Here is a 27,546-nt window from a genome sequence, read left to right as displayed (position 1 = left end):
AGCAAGCTAGCCAATCAATCTTTGTTGTTCTATTCTGAGTCGTTATCAACTTAGCCAGCGTTACATCTCTTACTGCATGGACATGTATTATCATCGTGTTATTGATATGTTATTCAGAATGTAAAACAACTTCAATATCAGTTTCTATTTTTATCAAATATATTTCGTATGTCTTTTATTTCTGCAATGAAAAACGCTGTATTAATATGTTCTCATTTGATTTTCACACACTCTATTGCTGACATTTTTTCTTTTTATTTTTTTTTTTTTAGCTTATATTGTCAAATTATATGATGGAATGAAATAACAGACAACCGTAATTACAGTAAGTAAAAGTATATTTTTGTTGATATTTTATGAAACAATGAGTTGTAAATTTAGAATGGATACTTAATCTGCAATTTTCATGCAAAGTAAAACAGTCTATGTTACGTAATTTGATGTTTGTACAGGCGAAACAATAGTATATGGCTGCAATTCAAATTGCATTGGCAATCAAAATGTTGCTGTTATTATTTTCCTCAGTTCTAAAGCGCGTTGTGCAATTGGGACAAGCAGTAAGTTATTTTTAACACGTCTAAAACCAAACTTCCCTCCTATCGCTATCAACGTTTTGATCGTTGTTTTGATTCAGTTTAAATGGATGTTTTCCTTTCTGGGGAATTCTCTCAGTTTTATAGTTTCCTTGGACTTTGTTATAAGCGGAAATAAAAGTAAAATAACTCTAAAGGTGTTCGGTTGTCTCCCCTTGGCAGACAATGGATCAAGATATCGGACTCACATTATTTACTGTATTGTTCTCGTAAAGTTATCGTGTTTTCTATTGTTAATAAATATTTTTATGCTCTTGCAAAGTGTTCTTGTTTATTCTCATAAACAGCAACGAATGACATCATTATTACGAACACAGCAGATTGGAGACGGGGATGTGATTCGAACTCATGCGAGGAAATACCAGTGGATTACCATTTATTATTTATACAGAAACAACAAGACTAAATTTCAATTTAAAGAATATTACAACTGTTGTCGATTGCATTATTTAAATACAATAAATGCTTGTTATCTCATTTGACAGACTTCCCTTTTCTTTTGTTAAACTAATATAATGAATTTTATGCATTCAACTAATTTATAAATTAAAACGTTTTACTATATTTTATTTACACGATATTAAGCCAACAATAACAACAGAGTATAACGTAACTATTTTAACTGCTTTTCCACCACGTGATTCTTCCATCCATGCCATAGCCCTTGAGCCCCTGTAGGGGCATAGGCCATCCACAACTTTTTGTAGATGTTTTTGTAGCGAGGAGTTCTTTTTACAGGGTGAGGGTGCTGGCCCCACGCCCAACCTTCCCAGAAGGTACATACAGCGCCTAGCCTTCCCAAACGGTCACCCATCTGGTACTGGCCAGGCTCAACGTTGCTTAACTTTGGTGATCTTGCGAGAACCGGTGTATCAACGTGATTGTGCCGAACCACATGATTCTTAGATGACGTTTAAAAAAAATAATAAAAAATTGGTTATGTTTACTGCTTTTCGCTCGTTTTTATCCGAGGGGAACAACAACGAACTGCAACTTTTTTATTAGTTTGCTTGAAACATTAACTGAGACATACAGTAACATATTTTTCTGTATTTTTCCTGTCATTACGTTATTTTAGCTTTACACAATTGATCTTCATGCCAACTTCAGTTTCATTACACTGTTACTAACTTATCAACAAACGCACAAACCTCGTAATTTTATTTATTATTTATATAATTTTATATTTATGCTGACGACACTACCATTTATGGTACCACATCTAAAACAGTAAACGACCAAGTTCTCTCCAATTCTCTCTCCTCTGATCTTTAGCACGTAGTACAATGGGGAAAGGAGTGGCTGGTTACTTTTAATGCATCTAAAACCAAGCTTCTCTCTTTACATCATCAACATTCTAATCCACATTTGTCATCAATTGAAATGAATGGCTCTCGTCTTCAGGAGGCCTCAAGTTTTGACAAGCTTCTGGGCTTGACCTTTATTCCTGATCTTAAATGGAACACGTATATCAAATCTGTTGCCAAGGCCGCTGGAAAAATGGTGGGATCTTTCTATCGATCCAGTAGATATCTCACTGCTGATGCTATTCTCTATCTATATAAGAGCCAGGTACGTCCAAGGATGGAATGCTGTTGCCACATCTGGGCAGGAGCTGCTAGAAATGACTTGTCCTGCCTTGATAGAGTTCAAAATAGACTTCGTAGCCTCGTAGGAGGTGTCCTTTTCTCCTCCTTGCAACCTCTATCTCACAGAAGAGATGTTGCGAGTTTGTCTCTGATGTATCGTTATTTTCATGAAAAGTGTTCAACTGAGCTTCAATCTATGGTCCCCCCTCGCCAAACTTTCACAAGAAACACTCGTCTAGCTGTAAACACTATCAATAATTTCCCCCACACTTTATCTGTGCCTAAACCTAAACGTAGATTCCATGAACAAAGCTTCGTTCTTAGAACTGCACGCCTGTGGAATTGTCTTCCGTTTTCCTGCTTTCCGGCTGACTACAATATGGTTGTGTTCAAGTCTAAAGTAAATAAGTTCTTGATGAGCCGTTCCATATAAGTTATTAAATTTACCAAATTTTCATTACTAATGATTACTATATTGACCAATTTCTACTGTACACTCTTTAACCCTTATCCTTGAGTGGCCTCTGGGCCTTGATAATGTGGTGATGCCTTTGTAAAAAAAAAAATATATATATAAATTTATTCATCTATTCAAGTGGCGTCCTGCCTGATGCAGGTATTAATGGCTGTGACTCTCTCTCTCTCTCTCTCTCTCTCTCCCATCGTCATTCAGAACACCATTCACGCTGTTACATGAACGTGTTTTATGTATTGCCTTTTTTGCAATTGTACATACAGTAGGTTTGCAGTTTCTTTCTGTCCGAGACGTACCTCCACTATGCGATTGTCTTGGCCCAAATGAATCTTCTGCTCCATGAGATAAGACATCATGAACAGAATTACTCTATATTACAGTATTCATCTGTTTTCCATGACTACATGTTAGCCTGATCGGGGGCGGGGGGTAAAGCGGGTCTTCGACCTTGCACAAGGGTCTCCCACAAACTAGCAGGTGCCTTCGACGTAGCGTATATAAAAACAAACATAGCTATAATATATTACTATATTTGCTTTTAGTTTAGATGTCAATATTTGGACAAATTCATTACACTTTTCTCTTCTGGAAATAAATTTAAATTCATCACCAGTACTCAATTTCTTTTGACGAAAGCTGGATCTACCAGACTAGGTCGCATGAAGATACTAACTATCTGACCTAAAATCCATCAAACTTTGATGTTATTTTCCGTTTCGTTTTCTAAACTAAATTATAGACGTTCGTACGGTGTTGCAAAATTATTCATGCGAAATTATTCGTGCGATATTGCAAAACTTTGGTACGCTATTGGAAAATTATTCGTACTATGTTGCAAAATTATTTGTACGATATTACAAAACTTTCGTGCGCTATTGCAAAATTATTCATGCGATATTGCAAAATTATTCGTGCGATATTGCAAAATTATTCATGCGATATTGCAAAATTATTCATGCGATATTGCAAAATTACTCGTGCGACATTGCAACATTATTCGTGTGATATTTTAAAATTATTCGTGCGATATTGCAAAATTATTCACACGAAGACACGAAGATATTGTGCTGTGAATATAAATAATTATTTTTATTTTATTTTTTGAAAAAGTATTTGCATTTAATGTTTTAGAGTTTTTTCATCAAAATACGGATCAAAACTTTCAAAAGTCTTTAAACGCATAATATTATTTATTTATTTTTATCAGTGAGATTTTCATTAGTAATGTACCGCGATGAAATGATAATGTTATTATTTAGAAACCCATTCTTCACGCGAGCTGTTAACTATTCTGTACTTTCGACCAACAATTTAATGAACAAATAAAAAGGGTTTAATGAAATATATTTGTGTTAATTAAATAAAGCCGTCATGAACCGTGTTGATTACCAGCTGGGTTTATCGAACTAAAGTTATTATATAATTGATGTCGTGATATGTGTAATAACCAACGTCCCTTTTGACGTCAGGATCATTCTTAATCCGAAAAATGTAATAATCAAATGATCCTTATCCGAAATTAATATTAATAAAAACACGTTAATCTGAAAAGCCGTTTAATTAAACATCGTTAATCCAACAACCGGTGAATGCAGAATTGGAAAGTGTGAGTCATTTGGTATCAAGTTGCAAGGTTGTTTGGGGGGAAGGCTACTACACAACAGAACATCATGGAGTATGTAAATACTCCTACTAGATCATCTGTAAAAAATCAAGCATCCAGTGTAGCAGCAATTCCTGGGAAGATCAACCTGACAGAAAAGTTGGAAATGACTTATATACCATATATTACGACCATGTAATTCCTTAAGACACCTACATTGACAATGCTGCTGTAAAACCTAACATAGTTACATGGAATAAGTCAGGGAGAGTGGCAACTTTGATTGAAGTAAGTGCCCCTAATGATGGAGGTTTGAACAGAGATGAAAGGGAGAAACAGACCAAATACCAAGGTCTCATGTATGATATGAAAAGAAACTGGAATCTTAGGGAGACATCAATCATACCAGTTATTATAGATGCCACAGGGCTTATGAAGAAGAACCTGAAATCCTAGCAACTAATATTCCTGATGAACCAAGTGCAAAAAACGTCCAGACAATTGCACTTAAGGGAACAGCGAGTATACTAAAAAGAGCTCTCGGTTGGTTTCAATAAAAGCAAGGCAATGTTGGCTGCTAGTTTGGCTTCCTCATACCCAACTTTACAATTTTCAAAAGGAGAATTTAAAAAAAAATTCAAGTAGTAGCGTTCGTGTGTATGTGTGTGTGTGTGTGTGTGTGTGTGTGTGTGTGTGTGTGTGTGTGTGTGTACAACTCTCTTACAGACCACTGGACCGATCATTACCAAATCTGGCATGATGACAGTCCCCTATTAAGGGATGGTGCATAATAATTTTCAAAGTTAAAGTCAAAAGTTCTGGGTCATAGCCTATATATATATATATATATATATATATATATATATATATATATATATATATATATATATATATATATATATACTTTCCTACAACCTATACTACTGGACCGATCATGACCAAACCTAACATGATGATTGTCTCCGACCTAGAGATGCTTCACACTATTTTCAAGGTTATAGTCAAAGGTTAAGTCGGGACTTTGTAAATAATAAACGTTAACAAATATTCTCTATCTATATAAGAGTCATGTACGTCCAAGGACGGAGTACTGTTTCCACGTCTGGGCAGGAGCTGCTAGAAAGAGTTCAAAATAGACTTCGTAGCCTCGTAGGGAATGTCCTTTTCTCTTCCCTGCAACCTCTTTCTCACAGAAGAGATATTGTGAGTTTGTCTCTGCTTTATCGTTATTATCATAGCAAGTGCTCGGCTGAGCTCCAATCTATGGTCCCCTCGCGAAACTTTCACAAAAAACACTCGTCTAGCAGAAAACACTATCAATAATTTCCCCCACTCTTTATCTGTGCCTAAGCCTAAACGTAGATTCCATGAACAACGTTTCTTTCTTAGAACTGCACGTCTATGGAATTCTCTTCCGTTTTTCTGCTTTCCAGCTGACTACAATATGGTTGTCTTCAAGTCTAACGTAAACAAGTTTTTGATGAGCCGTTCCATATAAGTTTACAAATTTACCGAATTTCCATCACTAACGATTACTATATTGTCCAATTTCTACTGTACACTTTTTAACCATTATCCTCGAGTGGCCTCTTGGCCTTGATAAGTGGTGATGCCTATTCAAAAAAATATATATATAATAAACAAATAATAGACGTTAACACAGGATAGCCAAATTAATAATCTTGAAAGAATAATCAAAGCACGTTAATCCAAAAATAATATTTTAAAGATCCGTTAATCCTACGTAAACGATGATAATCACAGCTCCTTTATCTAAAGGCAGTACAAATGAAAATCGGTCAATGTGAATGACATGCTGATTAAAACCTGCGAATCCGAAAGCCATGATTAGTAGAACTCGTGTTCACACAAAAGTCATATTGATTAAAGCCAGCTTAACTGAAACCGATTCAGTCGAAGTAGTGTGTTATTATCTCAACCTCTAGAGGTGTTTGATTTTAAATACAAGTTCAAATGTTATATTGGATTCGAAAAGTCAATAAACCGATTCTGCCTGTGGTTTTCAAAGCGTAGCAAAGATCACACTGATAAGTCGTATTTGTCTCTCGGGCATTTTCTATTCTCGATCTTTCATATGTCGGGTAATATTCTATAAAAAATATATATAAAGCGATGCTAGTGAGACTAACAACGCTATGAATAACGTCTGAAAAGAGAATGGCTAACTAAACTGGAACTGCACCAGTTTCCTTTGCAAACACAATAACAATATCGATCCCCAATACTTTCTTTCACTTCACGTTTTTATCCTATCTATACACATTTGTCTGGTTCATTATTTTGTTTCGTTGTCGAACTTAAAACAAGTGCAAACTCTGAATAGATTGCAACGCGGACTACAAATTCGACAATACAAATTAAAGTTGATGTTTTACTTTGAGTTAGTTTCTCTATTTGAGAGTATCGATCCCTGTTGGGTTAATTAATGCCCATTTGTTATAAAAGAGAGCAGAATGTACTTTAAAATGCTGTTTAGGAGAAAAGATAAAAAGTACAGTATACCACGGATCATTAAATCAATTCTTATAAGTTATCTGTATGATTGTATACGATTAAATTAACACAAGTTGCTATTCTATCGACAGCTAGGTGAGTGGGTTTATACATTCGCAATAGTAATAGTGCATAACAGAGCATAAGTGTTTCGATATACTTTTATAATTCAATAAGTAGAATGTTATTTCTTCCGCCCGTCACACCAATAATTTCCTGAGTAATGAACCGCCCCCTTAAGTAAACACTTCATCAAATCTCCACACTAACGTAATGTACTTGCAATAACCCTTATCCTTGAGTGGCTTCCGGGCCTTGATAAGTGGTGACCACTGGGTAAAAAAAAATATACTGTTGTCCAAACTTCCAAACTTCTGTATACGTAACGCACCTTCTCTCAACTCCAAACGAACTTCTGCTAATTCAACTTATTTCTTCGAAATCCGACTCTAAAAAATCAACCCTCTTTTATCTCCAACCAGGAGCATCTCATTTGCATATCGGCTGGTCACATTGCAGGCATATAAAGAGATAAGGCAGCCATTTTTTTTCTTTCTTCTTCATTCATTTCATTCCACGACCGATCCGTTGAAGTATGCACATGTGCTAGTTAGGTAAGTCGCACGTTTCCCTACAACTTTAAAACAATGTATTACGGTTTCTATAGTTTGTGACGGTGCCTATTATAACAATCTCCACCTTCGTTTGATTCTTAAGTAATTAAAACACAACAGTATTTATAACTAGTGATTATTAATTAGTGATTATTAAATAGTAGCATTTTGTTTAGTTTCTAAGGTAAAAGGGGTCTTGTGGCCGACTGAAAAAATGCAGTATAATAGATATTTTGTGCAAATTATGCATTTACGTATGAAATATTAGAATCTCCTGATTTGGTTCTGCAAAAGCCCTGAATTCTTGGTGCACCACAAGATTTAGCAGCGGACAAATAGATAAATTAATAAGTTCTCAGACTTTGCTAGTTGATGGGGCCTCACGTCACGTGAAAGATATCCGCCCTTGTTATGCCTCCTCTGATCTTGAAGACGATGAGGAAGATCACATACAATTTGTGGATGATCCGAAACACTGTCTACAGAACCAGAAGAGGAGATGATGGAACATACTAATGGCGATGATTGTAGTGATGAGGAAGACGATAACGAGGAAGTGACGTTTCCGATTCTTCGAAGAAGTATCCGAGTATTTAGTAAAGACGCATCAAATATATATTTTAGTTTTTAATACGACTCGGCAGAGAATTGAACAGTTCTTCTCGTCATTGGTAAACAATTATAACAAATAAGCTTTATGTGTATTGCTTTTTTTTTCTCTCACAAAATAAATATTCATTTTGCATACATTCAATGCGACTTAATATATATATATATATATATATATACATATATATATATATACATATATATGTATATATATATGTATATATGTATGTATATATATGTATATATATGACCAGCCTTTGAGACTTTACACGACCGGTCCCCACAATCGATTGAAAATTTCTTGGGGCGACTAAAAGTCGTAAATCACTCGCCCGCCAGTCGATAAAAATTTTTTAAATAAAGAAACAGGAAAAACTCATTTATTTTACGACCCTCAAACATGCAGTGACTTAGAATGATCTATGTCTCATCATTTATGAATTCTTTCATCTCTAGCTGTGAGACCGTTGGAATATCGTATTGAAAAAAGTGTTATCACGCTAAATGTCAACAAGAGGTCAAATTTACACATTCGGCGTGTAGTCAAAAGGTCGCCTTCATTTAGCTCTCTGATTTTGAAATTCATTTGGAAAAAATTCTTTGAAGCTACAACTACATACACTTCATGCTTACAAAAGTAAAGACGAACATTTGAAAGAGGAAATAACGCATCGTTCCATCAAGCATCCAAAGAAATAATTCTTTTTTCTATGAAAAAATAATATGAATGATGCTATATAAAGAAACTGGTGTTGTATTTTAACGTTTTGTTGAATATTTACTGAAATGTTTGTAGTAATAAAATAGTTGATTTATAAAAGTTAAACAAATATTTTCTTGTTAGATTATACACACGGTAATTTCTTGAATTGTTGTAAAATTATTTACTATTATTGACTGAAACAAAGACATAAAGTCGGATGAGTAAAAATATTTTGGGGCGAGTAAATTTTCCCTTACACTCGACCGGCGGTCGAGTGATTTTTTTTTCAAATCTCAATCTGACACTTCCAAAGCATGTGGACCCGACCTCATCCCAGCTGTGCTATTAAAAATGTGCTCAGCCGAAGAAGCTCCAGTTCTCTCCAAACTCTACAACAAATGCCTTAATGAATCTTGCTTTCCGGGCTGTTGGAAAACTGCTTCTGTGGTACCAGTATTCAAGAATTCTGGCGAAAGAACTGACCCATTAAATTATCGCCCTATTAGCCTCCTCCCACTTTTTGCCAAAATATTTGAGACCTTAATTAACCATGCTCTAGTCCAGCACTTTACAGATGCTAAACTTCTGACCGACCAACAATATGGATTTAGACAAGCCCGTTCCACGGCAGACATCCTCACTGTAATCTCTGAACGCATATACCATTCATTAGACAAAGCAGGAGAGGGCAGAGCGGTAGCTCTAGATATATCTAAGGCTTTTGACAGGGTATGGCATGAGGGTCTCCTCAGAAAGATTAGATCTTACGGTATCACTGGTAGAATACTTAACATAATTAAATCCTTCTTAGATAAGAGAAAAATCCAGGTTGTCCTCGACGGTCGTACATCTAAACAATATGATATAAATGCGGGAGTGCCCCAGGGATCTATCCTTGGACCTCTGCTGTTCCTGATATTCATAAATGACCTCCCCGACAAAATTGCCTCTGAGATGGGTATATATGCTGATGACACCACACTCTATAGCAGGCACGACAGGAAAACAAATGAACATATATCAAAAGTAATGGCAGAAACACTAGAGGATGACCTCAAATCAGTAGTGGAATGGGGACAAAAATGGATGGTAAGGTTCAATGCCGCCAAGACAAAACTGGTTTCATTCAATAATTACAAGAAACCTTCTCTACCACCTATAGCAATGGCCAACGACTCTTTATCTGAGAGTACGTCTCTCAAGCTCCTTGGCCTAACGTTCACAGGAAACATAAGTTGGAACAATTACATCGAGGGCATTGCCAGGGCCGCTGCGAGGAAGGTGGGCTCTCTCTACCGTGCTAGAAAACTTTTAACACCGGAAAGTATCATGTACCTCCATAAGGCCACCATTCGCCCATGTATGGAGTATTGCTGTCATATTTGGGCCGGTGCATCGGCTACTAGTCTCTCGCTCCTTCACAGGGTTCAAAAGAGAGTCGCAAATCTGATAGGCCCTAAACTGGCATCTAAGCTTCAGCCTCTGTCCCATCGTCGAAACGTTGCATCCCTCTGCCTGCTCTACAAGTATTATAATGGTGAATGCTCTGAAGAACTGCAAGCACTCGTGCCCCCACGACGTGAACACCCTCGACAGACCCGACAAGCTGCAAAATCCCACCCCCACATTGTAGAGATCCCTAGATGTAAAAGATCTTTCTACTCCAATAGTTTTTTCCCCAGAACTGCTAGACTTTGGAATTCCATTCCAGGTCACTGCTTCCCCAACTGTACTGACATGCATAAGTTCAAGTGCAACGTGAACCAACATCTCGCTGCCTTAATCCCTACATAGTACCCCAGTAGATGTTTCCCCTGATAGTAGCCCCCTACACCAAAGTGGCAATGTGCCTTGTTTGGGTGAAAATACAATAAAAAAAAAAGAAAAAGTCTGTATAAGACTAATTCATTTAATCACATAAATTAATATATGAAAGTATAATTTTATGCGTAAGCTTTAATTATTTACTTCAACAGTGCTCAATGCATAGGTAAAACTAGGTAGTAAGTTATAAAACTATATATGGCAATTAAGCTACACAGAATATTCCGTGTTTCATCCACGCTAGGATTCGTCAGGCTTATGCATAATTGTAGTTTTGGTAAGTAAATGAAGACGTAAAACAAAACCTTTTTCCAAGGCTTTATTGAACAAAATTCACAGCTACCAAAGCAAGAGAGAAAGAACTCAGTCTTTTAAAGAAAAAAGAACACGTGACAAATCACGTGGCAAGAAAATTAATTTGCATATCTTTCTTTTTAAATAGTAAGAACAAAACGATTTCAATGAAAATATTTTAAACAGTAAAAACAAAACAATTTTAATGGAAATATAACAATAAGCCTGACGGATACTAGCGTGGATGAAACGCGGAATATTCTGTGTAGCTTAATTGCCATATATTTTTATAACATTATATATATATATATATATATATATAGAGAGAGAGAGAGAAAGAGAGAGAGAGAGGGAGAGAGGGAGAGAGAGACTTGTATGTAATATACTGAATTCGTGTAATTCAGTAAATTTTCATATACCAATGAGTTTTAAGCCAAAAGGAGTTGACTTATGGGTAAAAAAAACTTCTTTTTTTTAAGATTAAAAACACAATTTATATCCTTAATTTATTAAATAAGCCATCATAGCACGTTCTGGATCTGTCTGATTAAATTAATCATTAAATCCTAGACGCCTTCTAGTTAATCAATAGACAAAAAACATCAAACTGTCTGAATTATCTCCCTTTACCCGTTATAGGAAAAAAATCGACCCCGTTTCCAACAGACTTAACTAGTAGCAATTAACAACATAATTGGATTATCTCCCTTCAAAATTGTTTTTAGCTACGACATATTCAAGTAGAATGACAATGAATTTTAAAACATTAAATAATAATAAATATATTAGAATACCTTTCTCGAAATGCTGCACAAGGATATATATATATATATATATATATATATATATATATATATATATATATATATATATATATATATATATATATATATATAATACAGCCTTTTTATTTATTCTCATATTAAACTGAATTTTAAACCTGGAATGGTCTTAGATCTAAGTACTAAAATAATGATAATATGTAAACATTACTTGCCAATAATACAATAAAATAAACCGTAACGTCATTGCAAGGTTGTCACTGCCATACTATAAATATAGAAATAAAAATTTTAAAATTCTTTTTATAAAAAAAATAATTTATGGGAAATTAGGAAACAGGGAGAGCTAATTTGGGAACGCAACGAATGGGATATATAAAAAAAAAATTTAAATGGCTTAGGGTTTCCTGTGAAAACTTCTCATGACTCTGTTCTTAAATAAGGATACGAAAATTAGGCGATATATTAATATTTAAATGGGCTTCCCCGTAGCTACCACAAAGGTAAATGCTGCTCACATGCTTTTTCCGTTAAGGGAACTTTTCATTTTTTTTCTTTTTTCTTTTTCTTAAAAAAGGCTCTATTGTTAAAAGTGTTTTTATTTATAAAGTGTGAAGAAATGCTGGTTTTTGAAAATTTTCAAACGATAAGTTTGAAATTGTTCGACTGGACATGGAAACAATTGTAACGTAAAATGAAATACACTTTTTGTTGCCATCAACACATTGTTTGAAGTCTTGATTTTGCAATCTTTTGTAGCAGTGCTACGTGATGTTTATAAATACGTTTTATAATGACGTACATGTACTTTATCTGTATATTCATGTACGTGTAAATGCGTGTATGTATAATAGTCGTATCATTTAGTTGATCGTCTAGTGTGTATATTTTTACATTTATGCAACAGTTCTTACAGGAAACGATTGACGTGGACGTATCGAAACAGATGTAGAAAAACTTCTTTTCAACAGATGTAAATAACACATTTATTTTGATGATCCTGTCGGCATCTTCAGAGATTACACGTTTTTACATCTTGGCTGCATGAAATGTGTCGCCCCCCCCCCTGCGCCTTTTTGAGTCGTCCGTTCTCTCTGATGTCCAGCTTACGACTTAGAATCTCCCCAAATTTACATACATCTCATCACGTGTCTCATACCAACAGCTGATGTAACCTCAATCTAGTTATTTGTTTATGCAACCCAAAAACTATGTTTACATCTATTTTCTATTTTCACATTCCTTTTTTGCGATATTATTAAATTATATGTCAATCATTTTCCCCCAATTTAAATGTTTATTTTTCTAATCATAATAATTGATCCAGCGACAGGCCGTCGCTCGAATCAACTAATAATAATAATAATAATGATAATAATAATAATAATAATAATAATAATAATGTTTGACCCTTGGCCCTTCTTGCCACAGTTAATACAGATACTACGGTCTAATTACAGCCCAAAGGGTCATAACATTCTTTTTTAGTGTTTATATATATAACCTAACCTTAAGTAAAAGTGGATAACTTGCGTAAAGTCACTTATGCAAATTGCCCTTAAATGTCTTGTTAATAATATTTCCAAGAGTACGAGGAAAAATATCGATAGAACTATATACTGGTGCATATAGATTTAGTTATCCAACATCAATTACGGTTATAAAATCTCGTCTCTTCTGATGAGAAGTATTAGTCTTCGAAAGTAAAAAAAGCTTTTATAACCACTATTCCCATTGATATATCTTCCTTATTGAAGTGTATGTTCTTTTATTTCGATATTTTTCATCTTGTATATGTGTGTGCATGTGTGCGTATGTGTGTGTGTCTGTGTGTGTATCTCTGTGTGTGCGTAAGTAGTTGTATATTTTATTGGTAATTCATTGTTTACTAAAATATATTAGGTAATTTTTGTCACATTACTTATATATATATATATATATATATACATATATATATATAAATGAACGCGTCTCTGTCTCTGTCTGTGTCTCTGTGTACATTTCCCTACGCAATAACTCTGTCAATTTTCAGTCTACAGACTCGAAAGTTGATATACAGGGTACTGAGATTTGGAAAAAGCTTTGTAATCCGTTTTCGGCTAGAAATCTGGCTGTTAAAGGGTAAAAATTCAACGGTTTTACCTTTGAGAACTCTACCCGTCCGACAATTTTGGGTCTAAACACTTGAAAGCTTAGATATAGATTCCTTGGACATGGATCCAACTTAATAACTTGGTTTGTGCCCCAGAGAATAAATGTTCAGCGGTCATAATAGGGGTTAAAGTTTTAAAAATTGGCCGCTTTTTTTTGCTCAACATACACCTCCAAACACCCGGGCAACGCCGGGCTGAAATACTAGTATATCTATAAAAGTGAACGTGGCTGTGTGTGTGTGTCTGTCTGTCTGTACATTTTCCTACGCAATAACTGTCAGTTTTAAGTTTACAGACACGAAATTTGATATACAGGTTACGTAGATTTGGAAAAATCTTTATAATCGGTTTTCGGCCAGAAATTTTTAAAGGTCAAATCGTTGAACTTTGAGCCCTTAACAGCCAAATTTCTGACCGAAACCCGATCACGTGGATTTTCCCAAATCTCAGTACCCTGTATATTAAATTTCGAGTATGTAGACTAAAAATTGACAAAGTTATTGCGTAGAGAAATGTACACAGACACACACACAGACACGTTCTCTTTATATATAAATATATAATTCAAGCACGGTAGTGTTTGAATATATGCTTTAGTGACAGTTTCAGTCATTTAGAACTGTTTTAAAGCTTCGACCAAATGTCAAACAATCATTACAGCTTATAGATCACCTTCTCAACAATATTGTGTAAAATTAAATTTCACTTTTCGTTCAGTAAAACAAAATTTATGATAAATTTACTGGTGTTCAAAATCGTAAAAATTCGAAAGGAGGTGAGCGACTTTTTTATGACTGGTTTCCATGGCACGTCGCTTTAGCGCTTTAGCGACTAGTGTTGCTATTAATTAACCGCTCTCGCGAAAAGAAAGTTAACGAGTGAAACAGGGAGAATGAAAGCAGATGAGTGCAGTGCATTGTTTTACATATCTGTGTGTTATGGTTATTGGGGCAAAATAAAAAAAAATGAAATTAAACAAAGAACAAGTGAATTTTCTGGAAGTCTGGAAAAATCATGGATTACAATAGAAAAATGCGAGCATGAAAAGTAATATGGTTAAGCTAAAACATGGAAAAGAAAAGGACAAGATATTTTAGTAAAAATATGATAAATGTATTACTTAAAATGTTGCAGCATTAAGAATTTTTACAAATACATCTAAAACATTATCTAATCAATTCTTAATGTTATAATTTATTATATTTTTAATACAGTATTTTGTCCTTTTCTCTTCCATGTTTAAGTTTAACCATATTACTTTTCATGCTCTCATTTTTCTATATCTTTTTAATACACCGATGTGTATTATCCCTTTCCGAGAATCATCAGTTTAGAAGGTGATTTTTTTTTATTACATTTCCTCCCACCCCAACAAGGTGTAGTACCACTTTGATGTAGGGTGCTACTATCAGGGATATAAGTTGCAGGGACATAAGCTGCAGGGATACTATGCAGGGAGTTGAGCAGCAAGGTGCCTGTTCACATTACACTTGAACTTATGCATATCAGTACAGTTGGGAAAGCAGGAATCCAGAAGGGAATTCCCAAGTCTAAGACTTCTGGGGAAGAAACTGTTAGAGTAGATGGCTTTTTTACATCTGGGAATCTCTACTGCGTAGGGATGGGACTTTGCTGCTTGTCGGGTTTGTCGGAGGGTATTTACGTCGGGGGGGGGGGGGTAACACTTTATGAATCAATGATCATATTGCCATTTACAATATAAACACATCTACAAAATACCTGAAATCGAAATATTATGCCAAAATATTCTAAAACTCAAGAGAATGAAAGTACACCAAAACGAAAACTCCGCAAAATAGATATAATTCTTAATATGACACTTCTTTATAAGCAAAACATTTCAACCAGGTCATATGACAATTGCGAAAATAAAAATATCTGACAAAAACAAACACGTATTCTTAACAAATCTAAATAATCATAGAAATTAGATGAAATTCCAAATGTTAACAAAATTAAAACAATAAATCATAATCCTATATTCTGACTTAAGATACCAATCAATAAACTGATTTTGGCAAAGAACGCTCATTGCTATAACGAAAAGCCTTCTCAACATTATAAGTGATTTCAAAGCTGGAAATATTTACGAAACTGTTAAAACCTACAAGCCGAACCTTCTATTATATCACAAATAACTACCTCCACTTACCAATTTTCTACAACCATTAACAAAATGATATTTTATATCATATTATTCAACCTAATCGAGAACTAACTAAAACTCTTATGAGTACAAAACCGGACAACGTTGTTGCTTTCTTAGATGTTGACCATCTATTTACTAATGTTCTAGTTAAGATAACCATAATTAAGATAACCATAGTTAAGTTAATCATAGTTAAGATAACCATAGTCAAGATAACCGTAGACATTTTTGTCAATAATATATACAATAAATCTATTAACTGCACCATTAAAATTAACATTATACCACGTAAAATATTATTGGCTTTTAACATAAACGTTTCTTTTTACGAATATTATACCAACATCTATGTATGAAAGGATGGAGTTGCCATGGGTTATATGTCAGGTGGCATATTCAGTAATTATTTAGTGTGTAACTTAAACAATAAAATATTTAGTCTTATAAAAAATGACCAATCTACTTACGTTGTGACTGTGGCTAGAACAACAGCATATTATTTTCATTTTTTGACTCTTGAGTGTATATCCGTTGATATCTTATATGCTTTTATATCGAGTGATGTGGTTCTCGGTTGATTAACTGTGTCTAACCGTGTTGGATATATAATCGAGAGTCAAAACAATGAAAATAATATTCTGTTGTCATAGCGTTCATTATGACATTTTAATTCTTGGCAAAAATAAAAATGAAATCAATACTTGGCAAATAATTTTCCAAAACCATGAATTAAACATGAACAATAGAATTTCCATTTCTACAGATGATAATGAATTCTCCACTTTGACTTATAAAATAACTCACAATAATAATGCGTGTATCCTTAATTATTTAGGCGAATATTCCTACAGATAACAAAACAGTCATAATCAAAAACATATTAATCCGGATCAACTTAATCTCTTTCTCACGCATTTTACAACGTGAATTTATCAACATTAAACAAATTCTAACAAATTACGGATTTTCTGATTATGTCCTTGACCAACAAATTAAGCAGTTTAAAATTATATTCGTCAAAACAGTATAGAATTAAAACCTACACCTGATTTATATATCTATAAAAGTGAGAATATGTGAGGACACTTCTCAACCTATATACCCAACGAATTTTTCATCTACATACTTGACATTTTATACATAGGGCATTCAGACATGTGAAATTTTTTGGATCCAGTTTCATTCAGTAAATAGAGATGTTAAGGAGTCAAGATTGAAAAACTGGTACGTGATCAAATGTTTATCTATTTTTAACTGTTTCACGAATGCGCATGTGCGGTCGCGAAAAATGGTAGCTTCTTTATATTAAGAATAAGTAAGTTATAAAACACTTTGTAAAGAACGTGTCAAGTTGGTATAATGGTTATCGTACCTGACTCACTGTCATTAGGGTTTGGTTTCGATCTCAGCTCGAGTATTTATTTTTACGTACAAGAAGTGAATTGTTTATAAAAAAAAGATAATACTCGCATGCACATGGCTATGTTTCTGCATGAATTAAAATATCATATTCATGTGTACGATCGGGCAACGTCGGGCGGCCTGCTAGTACATACATAAAGCTATTTCATCGGAATCAAATGCACCGTAACTATAGAGTAGACGCAAAAGTTCTTTTTAAATATTTTCAAGAAAAACCTGCAATCTATAGACTCAAAAACATAAAAATAATAATTTTCAATAATAAATTTAAAGCATCGAGCCTCATTATAACTACTAACTCTTTTCCCCGATAAAGTTGTTGAATATGACTAACCTGGTATATGAATTTTACCCGACAGTAAAAGAAAATATATATATATATATATATATATATATATATATATATATATATATACATAGGTGTAACTACCACAACATTGTCGAGGAGATAAACTATGCATCGTTCGGAAGACGGCGCCTGTGTTAACCTTTGATTAATAAAAATTCCTGTTATCGATTCGAATTTCAAAAACTTTTAGAAATTCATTCTGGAACACATTAATGATAATAACCATAAACATGAAAAATCAGAAGCATTATTAATTAAAACTAAAAAGACGAGTATTACTTAAACAAATTTTAATTATAAAAATAACATCCTAAAATGCAGCAAAGTGACAAAATACCTTAAAGTATTTTTTAACTAATGAATTATTAATGGTATATAGATAACAATAATCTATGTACTCGTGTTTCGCTGTTCTATTACTCATCAGCGTAGCTTGACTGGTCTAAGGCTCCAACTTCAGACTATAGGTTCTATCGTTGAGTGCGTATACCGTTACACTACGGACTACTGCGGAAGTTACATGCTACTGTTATCGCTTTTAAAGTTATGTCGATTTAGGATAATCAAGTATTCGATATTAGCGTATTCTTCCTATGGGAGCAGGTAAGTACATTTCCTTTAGAAATATCACCTATTTTTTACGTAAACAAATATATATATATATATATATATATATATATTATTTATTATTTTACTCATAATGTACGTACGCATGTTTCGCTGTTTAGAAGTAGAAGTTAATGCTAACTTAAAACAGGTTAACTTCCTTGACGTTACTTTAGATCTTGATTTAAATACTTATAAACCCTATATGAAGGATAACGCTAATCCTATTTATATACACCCACAGTCTAACCATCCACCATCCATTATTAAACATATACCGTTTTCTATTGAAAGTAGAATAAGTAACAATTCATCTGATGAAGTAACTTTCAATGATTGCCAAGCTATTTATAATACATCACTTAAAAATAGTGGGTATAAAGACATAGAGATAAAACATAAAGTAACTAACGCTAGCACAAATGGGTCTAGAAATCGTAGTAGGAAAATTATTTGGTTCACACACCCCTTTAATATTATGTTGAAAACAAAACTTGGTACAAAAGTTTTACAACTTATTAACAAGCATTTCCCACCATGAAATAAAATTTACATAAAATATTTAATAAAAATACATTAAAATTAAGTTATAGCTGTAGTGATAACTTAGAAAGGATTATAAAAAAGCATAATGGAAGAATCTTAAGGATGACTAATAGAGAAGGTGTAAATACTAGTGCTAACACGGCTGTGAATAAATGTAACTGCCAAAAGCCTGAGGAAGGCCCAATAAAAAATGAATGTCTGACCTCATCAGTGGTATACCAGGCTAGGATATTCCCAGTAGAGAACCCAAGGGACGAAAGATTCTACATAGGTAGTACCCAAATGACTTTCAAAAATAGATTCTATGGACATACACGCTCGATGAATAATCAAACATATGAAAAGGACACTTCCTTATCGTTATATTACTGGAAATTAGTTAGAGAAAATAAAACACTTAGTATAGAATGGAAGATTATTAGAAGGGCCAATACTTGCCACTCATTGAACTCACCATGTTCATTATGCTTATCAGAAAAACTTGAAATAACTAGGTTTAAAATAGGGATAAATTATTAAATATTAAACAAGAAACTGCTATATCCTGCAAACATTCCAGAATACACGCACTTAAAGAACTCTATATAAGTAGACCAGAGCAACTATGAGTACAACTAACCCCCATCAAATAACCCCCCAAAGAGGATAAGTGAGGTCGCAACTATGATCCTACCCGTATGGATTACATGAGTCGCTTAATATTCTACATTATCAAGCAGTTATAATATTACTAACCTAAATAAATACCTGCATGAAACTATATTTGAACCAAACGAGTAATAGATTTTTTGGGTGAACCTCGTAATAATGTATGCATGTGGATATTTTTTGGGTGTGTGCATGTATGGATATATGATCTTTATATACCTGGCTAGGAAAATTAATAAAAAAAAATTTTTTTTTTAAATTAATGAAAAAAAAAAGAAAAAAAAGATGAATGAATAAATAGATAAAAGAAAGTAAGGAATGAAGGGTGAATGAAGGAAAAGGGAATAAAGAAATAAGGGTTAATGAATAAAGATGAAGGTAAGTACTACAATATATAAGCTTTTATACTCAGTTTGTATAACCTAAATACTCTGATTTCTGTCATATGTTATTATATATTATTATTGTATAGTTATACATCTTATGTATATCTGCCTAACCATCGAAAGAGTGCTTGCTTAATATGAGGATAGGCATATGAACTTCAAGCTGAATTCACTATAAATTTTTACGTAGTAAAAAACCCTACAACTTAGGAAAAGGTAACAAGCGGGTGGGGCCGTGTAATATAACTATGCGTGTGGAGTTTGATAGAAAAAGAGAATTATGTAGTAAATAAATTCATGTCTATTTCTATTTTAGATGTATCATTTTGTGGCAGTGTACATATATATATATCTGTATTTTGTATAAATATGTATGTATAAGTGTATTTATGTATGCGTGTATGTTTGTGTATGTATATATATGTGTGTATGTGTATGTATGTGTATGTATATGGATGTAGATGTATATATGTATGTATGTATATATGTATATATATATGTATATATATATATATGCATATATATTTCTGAACTATTAAAATAGGCTGTCTCGTATATGATAGTTGTTGCAATGTATATTACAAGAATGTATGGGTGTCTGAGTGTATATGTATGTATGTTATATATGTATATGTACACCCGTGTGGACTATAGTGGCATGCTGTTTCATATATAAAGGGGTTACCACACTACTGAAGTAAAAAGGCACATTATTATTGAAAAAGTTTTTTGCATTTGTGCATGTATTGCTGTGTTTTCCTGCGTTGTGAGTGAGCGAGTGTCTGTGTGTCCCTGCGCGTGTGTGTGTATGTGGGTGTATGCGTGGGTCTGTGTTGGTATCTATATGTGTATGTGTCTCGTATACATCTGTGGTGATTTGGAGACACGAGGGGATGGGGATGTTGTCTGCGCCTGCGGATGGTCTGAATGTGTGTATGTATTGTGTGTATGCTGGTGCGTGTGTGTATATGTATATGTGTATATACGTGTATATATGTATGTGTGCTTATATATATATAGATGTGTGTACGTGTGTATGTATATGTATGTATATATGTATATATATATGTATATGTTGTGTGTATGTGTATGTGTGTATGTGTATATGTATGTATATGTGTATGTGTATATCAATATATATATATGTATATGCATGTATATATATATATATATATATATATATATATATATATATATATATGAGTTGATTTGTGGGGACGTGTATCTGGTTGGGGTCCACGGGTTTTGGGGTTCCCAATCATACAGTCTTATTATTGTTATTATTATTGATATTGGTGGTGTCATTAGTATTATCAATATTACAAGAATTATTATTATTATTAGGATTATTAGTGGGATTAATATTAGTTTTGATATAATAACAGTCATAATGTATGGTACCTATGTGTGTACACGAATGTCTGGGTTTGAGGTTCCGTGTATGTATATTACTACGTATGTAGGTATAGATGTAAACACGTTATAACTGTATATGACCATTATATGTCTATGTGTGTATATATGCACGGGTGTAGCAAGTAATAGGTATCTATACGTATATTAATATATATGTATGCATGTGGAGTTTTGATAACTTTCGAGGTTTTATGTTTATTTTTATTTTGTTTGTTTATTGGTTTTGTTTTGTTTTTATTTTGCTTTGTTTTGTTTTATTTATTTGTTATATTTACCTTTTTTAATTTTAATTTTAATTTTCATTTTATTCTTGCGTAGTTATAGTTATTACCTAGTTTCAGTGCGTGTGTGTGAGTAAAATAAAACAAACAGCATATGTCCGCTTCTGAATATCTGTATTAACGTGTGTGTGTGTCTGTGTGTGTGTATGTGTGTGTGTATGTGTGTGTATTGTGTGTTATTTGTATAAATAAATTTTATATATATATATATATATATATATATATATATATATATATATATATATATATAATCCGATCCTGCATTTTGTTAATTTCTACCCTCGGATGAGAAGGAAAGTATTTCTTCGAAACTCCGCGGATTAAGGACTATCCACTTATCTAGTGTTTCCTTTTCAGATTAAATATGTTTTAACCCATTTCAAAGTGTTTTTAACATGTTTTATTAACTGTTTGCTCGTATTATAAGCTCTATCTCCTATTTGGTTTTATCGAGCTTTTACATTTTACTTTATAAATATTAATTCTTTAATATTTATAATATACTTTAATTTTACCATCTTGGATCATTTTGGTAAATTTAACTGTAATTTTCATTTTTATTTTATATATATATATATATATATATATATATATATATATATATATATATTGTTTATTTATTTACTTATTTAATATTTTACTTATAGACATTAATCTACGTACATGTGTTTTGCTGTTTATATATATTTACTAGACTACCCGTGACCCGTTGTTATATTAGCTATGGAATTCATGTATGAGTGTGATACTTGTGACGTAAAGAAAATAGTTGTTTTTTTTTTCGTTTTTGTTTTTTTGATATAACAGAAACATTTCTATGAAAGTATATTAAAATGAAACAGCACGGACGAATCACTCAAATATGAAAAAAAAAATCCTCCCTATTCGTGTAAAGTTACCTATTTTTTCCGAATAATCGCTCAAAAATCGAAAATTAAACATGATTTTCCAGCGAATCGAACGCCGACAAAAGTCATTTAGCAGCAAAAACGCACATGAACCTACCGATGAGAAATATAAGAATGAAAAACCTATATTGGAATCCTTCAACCAAGTTATAGAAACTTAAAATCTAAAAAAAAAAAATAATTCATAAAACCTGAAGCAAAAAAAAAACTAAATAAATAAAATAAAATAAAAATAATATTGAAAAAGGTTAGTGAATGTGTCAACAAAATCACTGTTCTCACACAACTATTTTGTATCTAGAAGTGCAAACAAAACATTAAATAGAAGAAAGGAAGGAAAAGGGACGGATAGAGGGTAGTAGTAGTGGTAGTAGTAGTAGTAGTAGTGGTAGTAGTAGTAGTAGTAATCTTGGCTTTACTAAAATTGTTCTTATGTTTGTCAACGGGTTAAAGTTGTTTAGTTGTAAGAAAATAGCGACAGTATAGTTGTAATAAAGAATAATTGCTAAACACCCCCACTCTTCCCATGTTAAATAATAATTTCGAAAAAATAACGTTAATATTTCAGTGCGCAGGTTAAAATCTGCAAAAGAAGCGATTTGTGTTTATTTGTTTACGTTGTTATGGCTTGATGTTTATGCGCGCATGCGCAACCGGATGTCGTAAACCGGGAAGTGGGTTACATCACTCGTTACAAGGTCATTTGAGTTTCATAATTATATATATATATATATATATATAATTATTTATTTATTTATTATTTTACTCATAAAACAGTAATCTACGTACACGTGTTTCGCTGTTTTACAGCTCACCAGCGTTGCTTGACTGTTCCACGGCTTGAACCTCTATCAATAAGGAAGTAATTATGTATTTCTCTTATAATTTTATGATCTAATCTAAGGAAAATAATTATATCTCAGTATGCAATTCGGTAACAACCTATCAGGAGTTCTGGCTATAACATACATGAATCTACTGGAACAAGACGCACTATATAATTACCAATCCGACATCATCTTCACGAGATACGTAGATGACATTCTCATCCTAACGTCATCTCGTGAAGAAGCTAATAAAATATTCATTAACTTCCAAAACGCAGAGCCACATATTAGAGTTACCATAGAACACCCAAACACTTCAGGACACTTATCACCCCTCGATTTTACACTCTACATCACCGAAACATGTTATACCCCAATTTCTATTTAAAAATCCGCCTGCCGCGACATTTTCATAAACTATAAGTCGGCACTCCGTACCAAATCAAAAATAGGTTGTGCTACAAATGAAAAACCCGAATTCGTAGCAGATGCATGAATGAAACGGACATGACCACATTTATTTGAAAATTTCAATAAGGCTTCAAGCAAAATGGATGCCACAAAAACCCTTCAACACATAAAGACAACTAACAGAAAACAACCGCATACACTAACACATGCTTTTTCGAAATACCACATTTTGATGATAGGATAACAACAGCCAGGTGATTCGCAAAGAGTAATAAGACATACAACTCACACATAACGATCCAACATTAAGACAACATCTTAAACCAAAACTACACCTAGGAACAAACCATGCTCATTATATAACTGTCCCATAAAAAAACACATGACTTTGCGAACGCACGTATTCAGTATATCAAATTCAATGTACCATATGCAATGGATCCTATATCAAAAGTTCAATCAGCCCATTGCATATCTGGATCAAAAAACACATTACCACCAAGACCTCGTCTTTTTACAAACACTTACAAGTATAACCTCAATAAAAACATAACTTTTAAAATACTAAAAATGAACGTCATATGAAACTGATAAAACATTCGATCGATATAAAGTAATCGATTTTACTGTTTTATAAAAATGTTCTGAACAAGTTTTTTTTTAATTCGATAATTAATTATTGATTTTCCTTAACACGGTTTGTTTGCTATTAAATCTTTACTTTCGAATCATTGCCGATTTTTTTATTATTATTTTATTTCATAGTTTTACTTGCTTCTCATCTCTTTTGCCGGTGCCTTTATCCTTAAGCACTTAGCTTTCACACCTGCTGATTTTACGACATTAAAAAACGGTGTTTTAAATTCTTTCCCTATTTCATCTCTCACGCAATCTCTCTCATATATATATATATATATATATATATATATATATATATATATATATATATATATATATATATATATACGTGTGTGTGTGTGTGTGTGTGCGTGTGTGTGTGTGTGTGTGTACTAGCAAAAGTACCCGTCGTTGACTGGGTTCAAAAACAGCCTACAGAAAATGGACTCTGATTTATGAAAGTATGATAGGTTATGAAAAGGAAGAGTTGTAAAAAGATAGCTTCGAATTCGGGGGTATCAAAACCAAAGCAAAATATGATGAAAGTAGAAATAAAGTAGATAAACCCCATAATTTATTATACCATACCTGTTCACACTGAAACACTTATCACAATATTCTGTGGATCTATATTAAAAAACCTTGTAAAACTTAGTGACATATTTCCATTCTATGGAGGTCAGGTGCGAACGAACACCCCTATAATTTTATTATACCATATTTCTTCAAACTGAAACATAATTATCAAAGTATACTTAGGCAGATAGATATGAAAAGTCTTTATGAAAGTGTGTGCCTATTTCCATTCCATGGAGGCCAGGCGCGAACGCAGACCCCACAATTTCATTATACCATCCCTATTTAAGTTAAAAAATACTTATCAAAGTATTTTTATGTTCATCTATATCAAAAACACTTGTAAACATTTTTTATTTTTATTTCTTAATCTTTTATTTCCATACTTTGTATACCAGGTGCAAACGCAGACCCCCAAGTTTAATGAACCACCGTTCTACCGGATCAAGCATACCCATTCCTGTGTTTCGATACATCTTCTATCATTATATGTAATCAGTTTTATTTTAAATAGTCAACCATATAAGAGCCTAATCGTGACCAGGCACGCACACACACACACACACACACACACACACATTCAGCTTTATATATATATATATATATATATATATATATATATATATATATATTCTGATGAGTTTAGGGCATAATAGATTCACTGACTGATATAATAACTAAGTGATTTTGCGCTACAAAACAGATACTGTTAAGAATTGTATAAGTCCACTGAATTAAAGAAATAAACTATAAGATGGTCAACATTATGAATTTTGGAATATAACTTTTTATCATTTATTCTCTCTCTCTCTCTCTCTCTCTCTCTCTCTCTCTCTCTCTCTCTGTATATATATATATATATATATATATATATACTGTATAAGCAAAAACAAGACTTCAAAACAAGGTGTTGGTGGCAACAAAAAGTGTATTTCAATTTACGTTACAATTGTTTCCATGTCCAGTTCGGCAATTTCAAGCATTATGTCGTTTGAAAATTTTCAAAACCAGCATTTCTTCAGATTTTATGAATAAGCACACTTTTGGCAATGGAGCATTTTTTGAAGAGAAGGAAGGAAGGAAGGGGAGTCCCTAGATAGAAAGGCATGCGAGAAACATCTACCTTTGTTGTGGTTACGGAAAATCCCATTTAAATATTAATATCTAGCCTAATTTTCGTATCCTTATTTAAGAGCAGAGTCATGCCAAGTTTCTACAGGGAGCCCTAAGCCATTTAAAAGAATTTTTATTATATATCCCATTCGTTGGGTTCCTAAATTAGATCTTTTTATTTCTTTGTTACCCAATACTTAATTTTTTAAATTTTTGTTTCGATATTATGGTCGTAACAGCCTTGCAAAAATGTTACGGTTAGTTTTAGTTTTGTATTAGTGGCAGATAATGTTTATAGATTATCGTTATATTTGTGCTCGGATTTAAAACCCTTTTAGTTTCAAAGTTTAATTGAATACGAGCGTAAATAAAATCGGTGTATTAAAGATATATATATTTATTATTTAATGTTTTAAGATTTATTGTTATTCTACTTGAAAAATGTTTTCATATCGTTAACGATATGAAAACATTTTCAAGTACTGAATTTCACGAACTCAGTATAATTACATATAAGTATATATATATATATATATATATATATATATATATATATATATATATATATATATATAAACAGAGAGAGAAAGGTTTATATAGGTATATATAAAGAAAAATAAAGATGGAAGTCAGTTGACCGGCTGTATTCCAGGCATTATTTTCTTCTTACAGATGTAGATGATTAATTGCACATCGCTACTTGGAAATGCTGTAGTTTTCCTTATGTCAACTCAAGCAACTTTATTATTTTTTAAGTAATCTCTCTTTTATGTAGTAGAGTTATCTAGAAAGGGAGGAGTTATATAAGAAAGGGAGAAGACTACGTGGGGCAATGATAGGGGGTTTGGTTACACACAACACCCCCTCCCATCAGTGAGGTTTTTTTTTACTTTTGTTTTACTTCTTAGTTGTATCGAGGGATTAAAAATGTGGAAATCGAAAATATGTACATTATTTAAAAATTATCTAAACTCACGGTGTGTTCTGTTATCGGTGTAAAAAGAGGGAAGTGATTAAAATGACGAATTTGTATAGATGGTCAGTTATTTCCAATGTATGTGTTGGCAAGTACGTCCCTTGCTTACTATGTCCCATTTCTGATTTTTCTAGATACGTGCTGTTGGAATCTTCCATCTAATCTCAATGTTGTTCGACCCACATAGTTGGCACTGCAACTACAATCAAAATTGTAAATTACATTATTATTATGATGGAGGTTAGAACATATTTTCGAGAGGATGGGATTAAAGTTCTCGTACAGAACATAACACGCACGTTTGAAGCAAAATAACATTTTTGCACTGTTGAGCTGATTTGTTTGGCGAATTTCTCACTTACTGTCCCCAACCACGATAAGCATAGATATATTGATCATTTAATCACTGTTAAAATTTTAGTTTCAGTAAACTCACTTATTTTTTCTTTGCTTAAAGTACCTTATCAGATCAAGCGGGTAATTATTATTAGATAGGGTATCAGTAATTATGTTAAATTCCTCATCCAATTTTAATTTTGA

The 27,546-nt window shown here is 32.9% G+C and overlaps 1 protein-coding gene across 1 annotated transcript in view; it reads left to right on the top strand.

Annotated features, from left to right (window-relative positions):
- LOC145280132 (sex peptide receptor-like) overlaps window positions 1-27,546 on the top strand; it is a 636,688-nt gene that overhangs the window by 545,912 nt on the left and 63,230 nt on the right. Inside the window, exon 4 of the mRNA XM_080131899.1 lies at window positions 273-325. The gene's annotated coding sequence lies outside the window, so the exon portion shown is untranslated. The remainder of the gene's footprint in view (window positions 1-272; window positions 326-27,546) is intronic.

Source organism: Euprymna scolopes, chromosome 7 (assembly GCF_053919585.1).
Source record: "Euprymna scolopes isolate OS-2025 chromosome 7, ASM5391958v1, whole genome shotgun sequence".
In the NCBI taxonomy this organism is placed as follows: domain Eukaryota; kingdom Metazoa; phylum Mollusca; class Cephalopoda; order Sepiida; family Sepiolidae; genus Euprymna; species Euprymna scolopes.
This window is presented reverse-complemented; position numbering and strand designations above follow the sequence as displayed.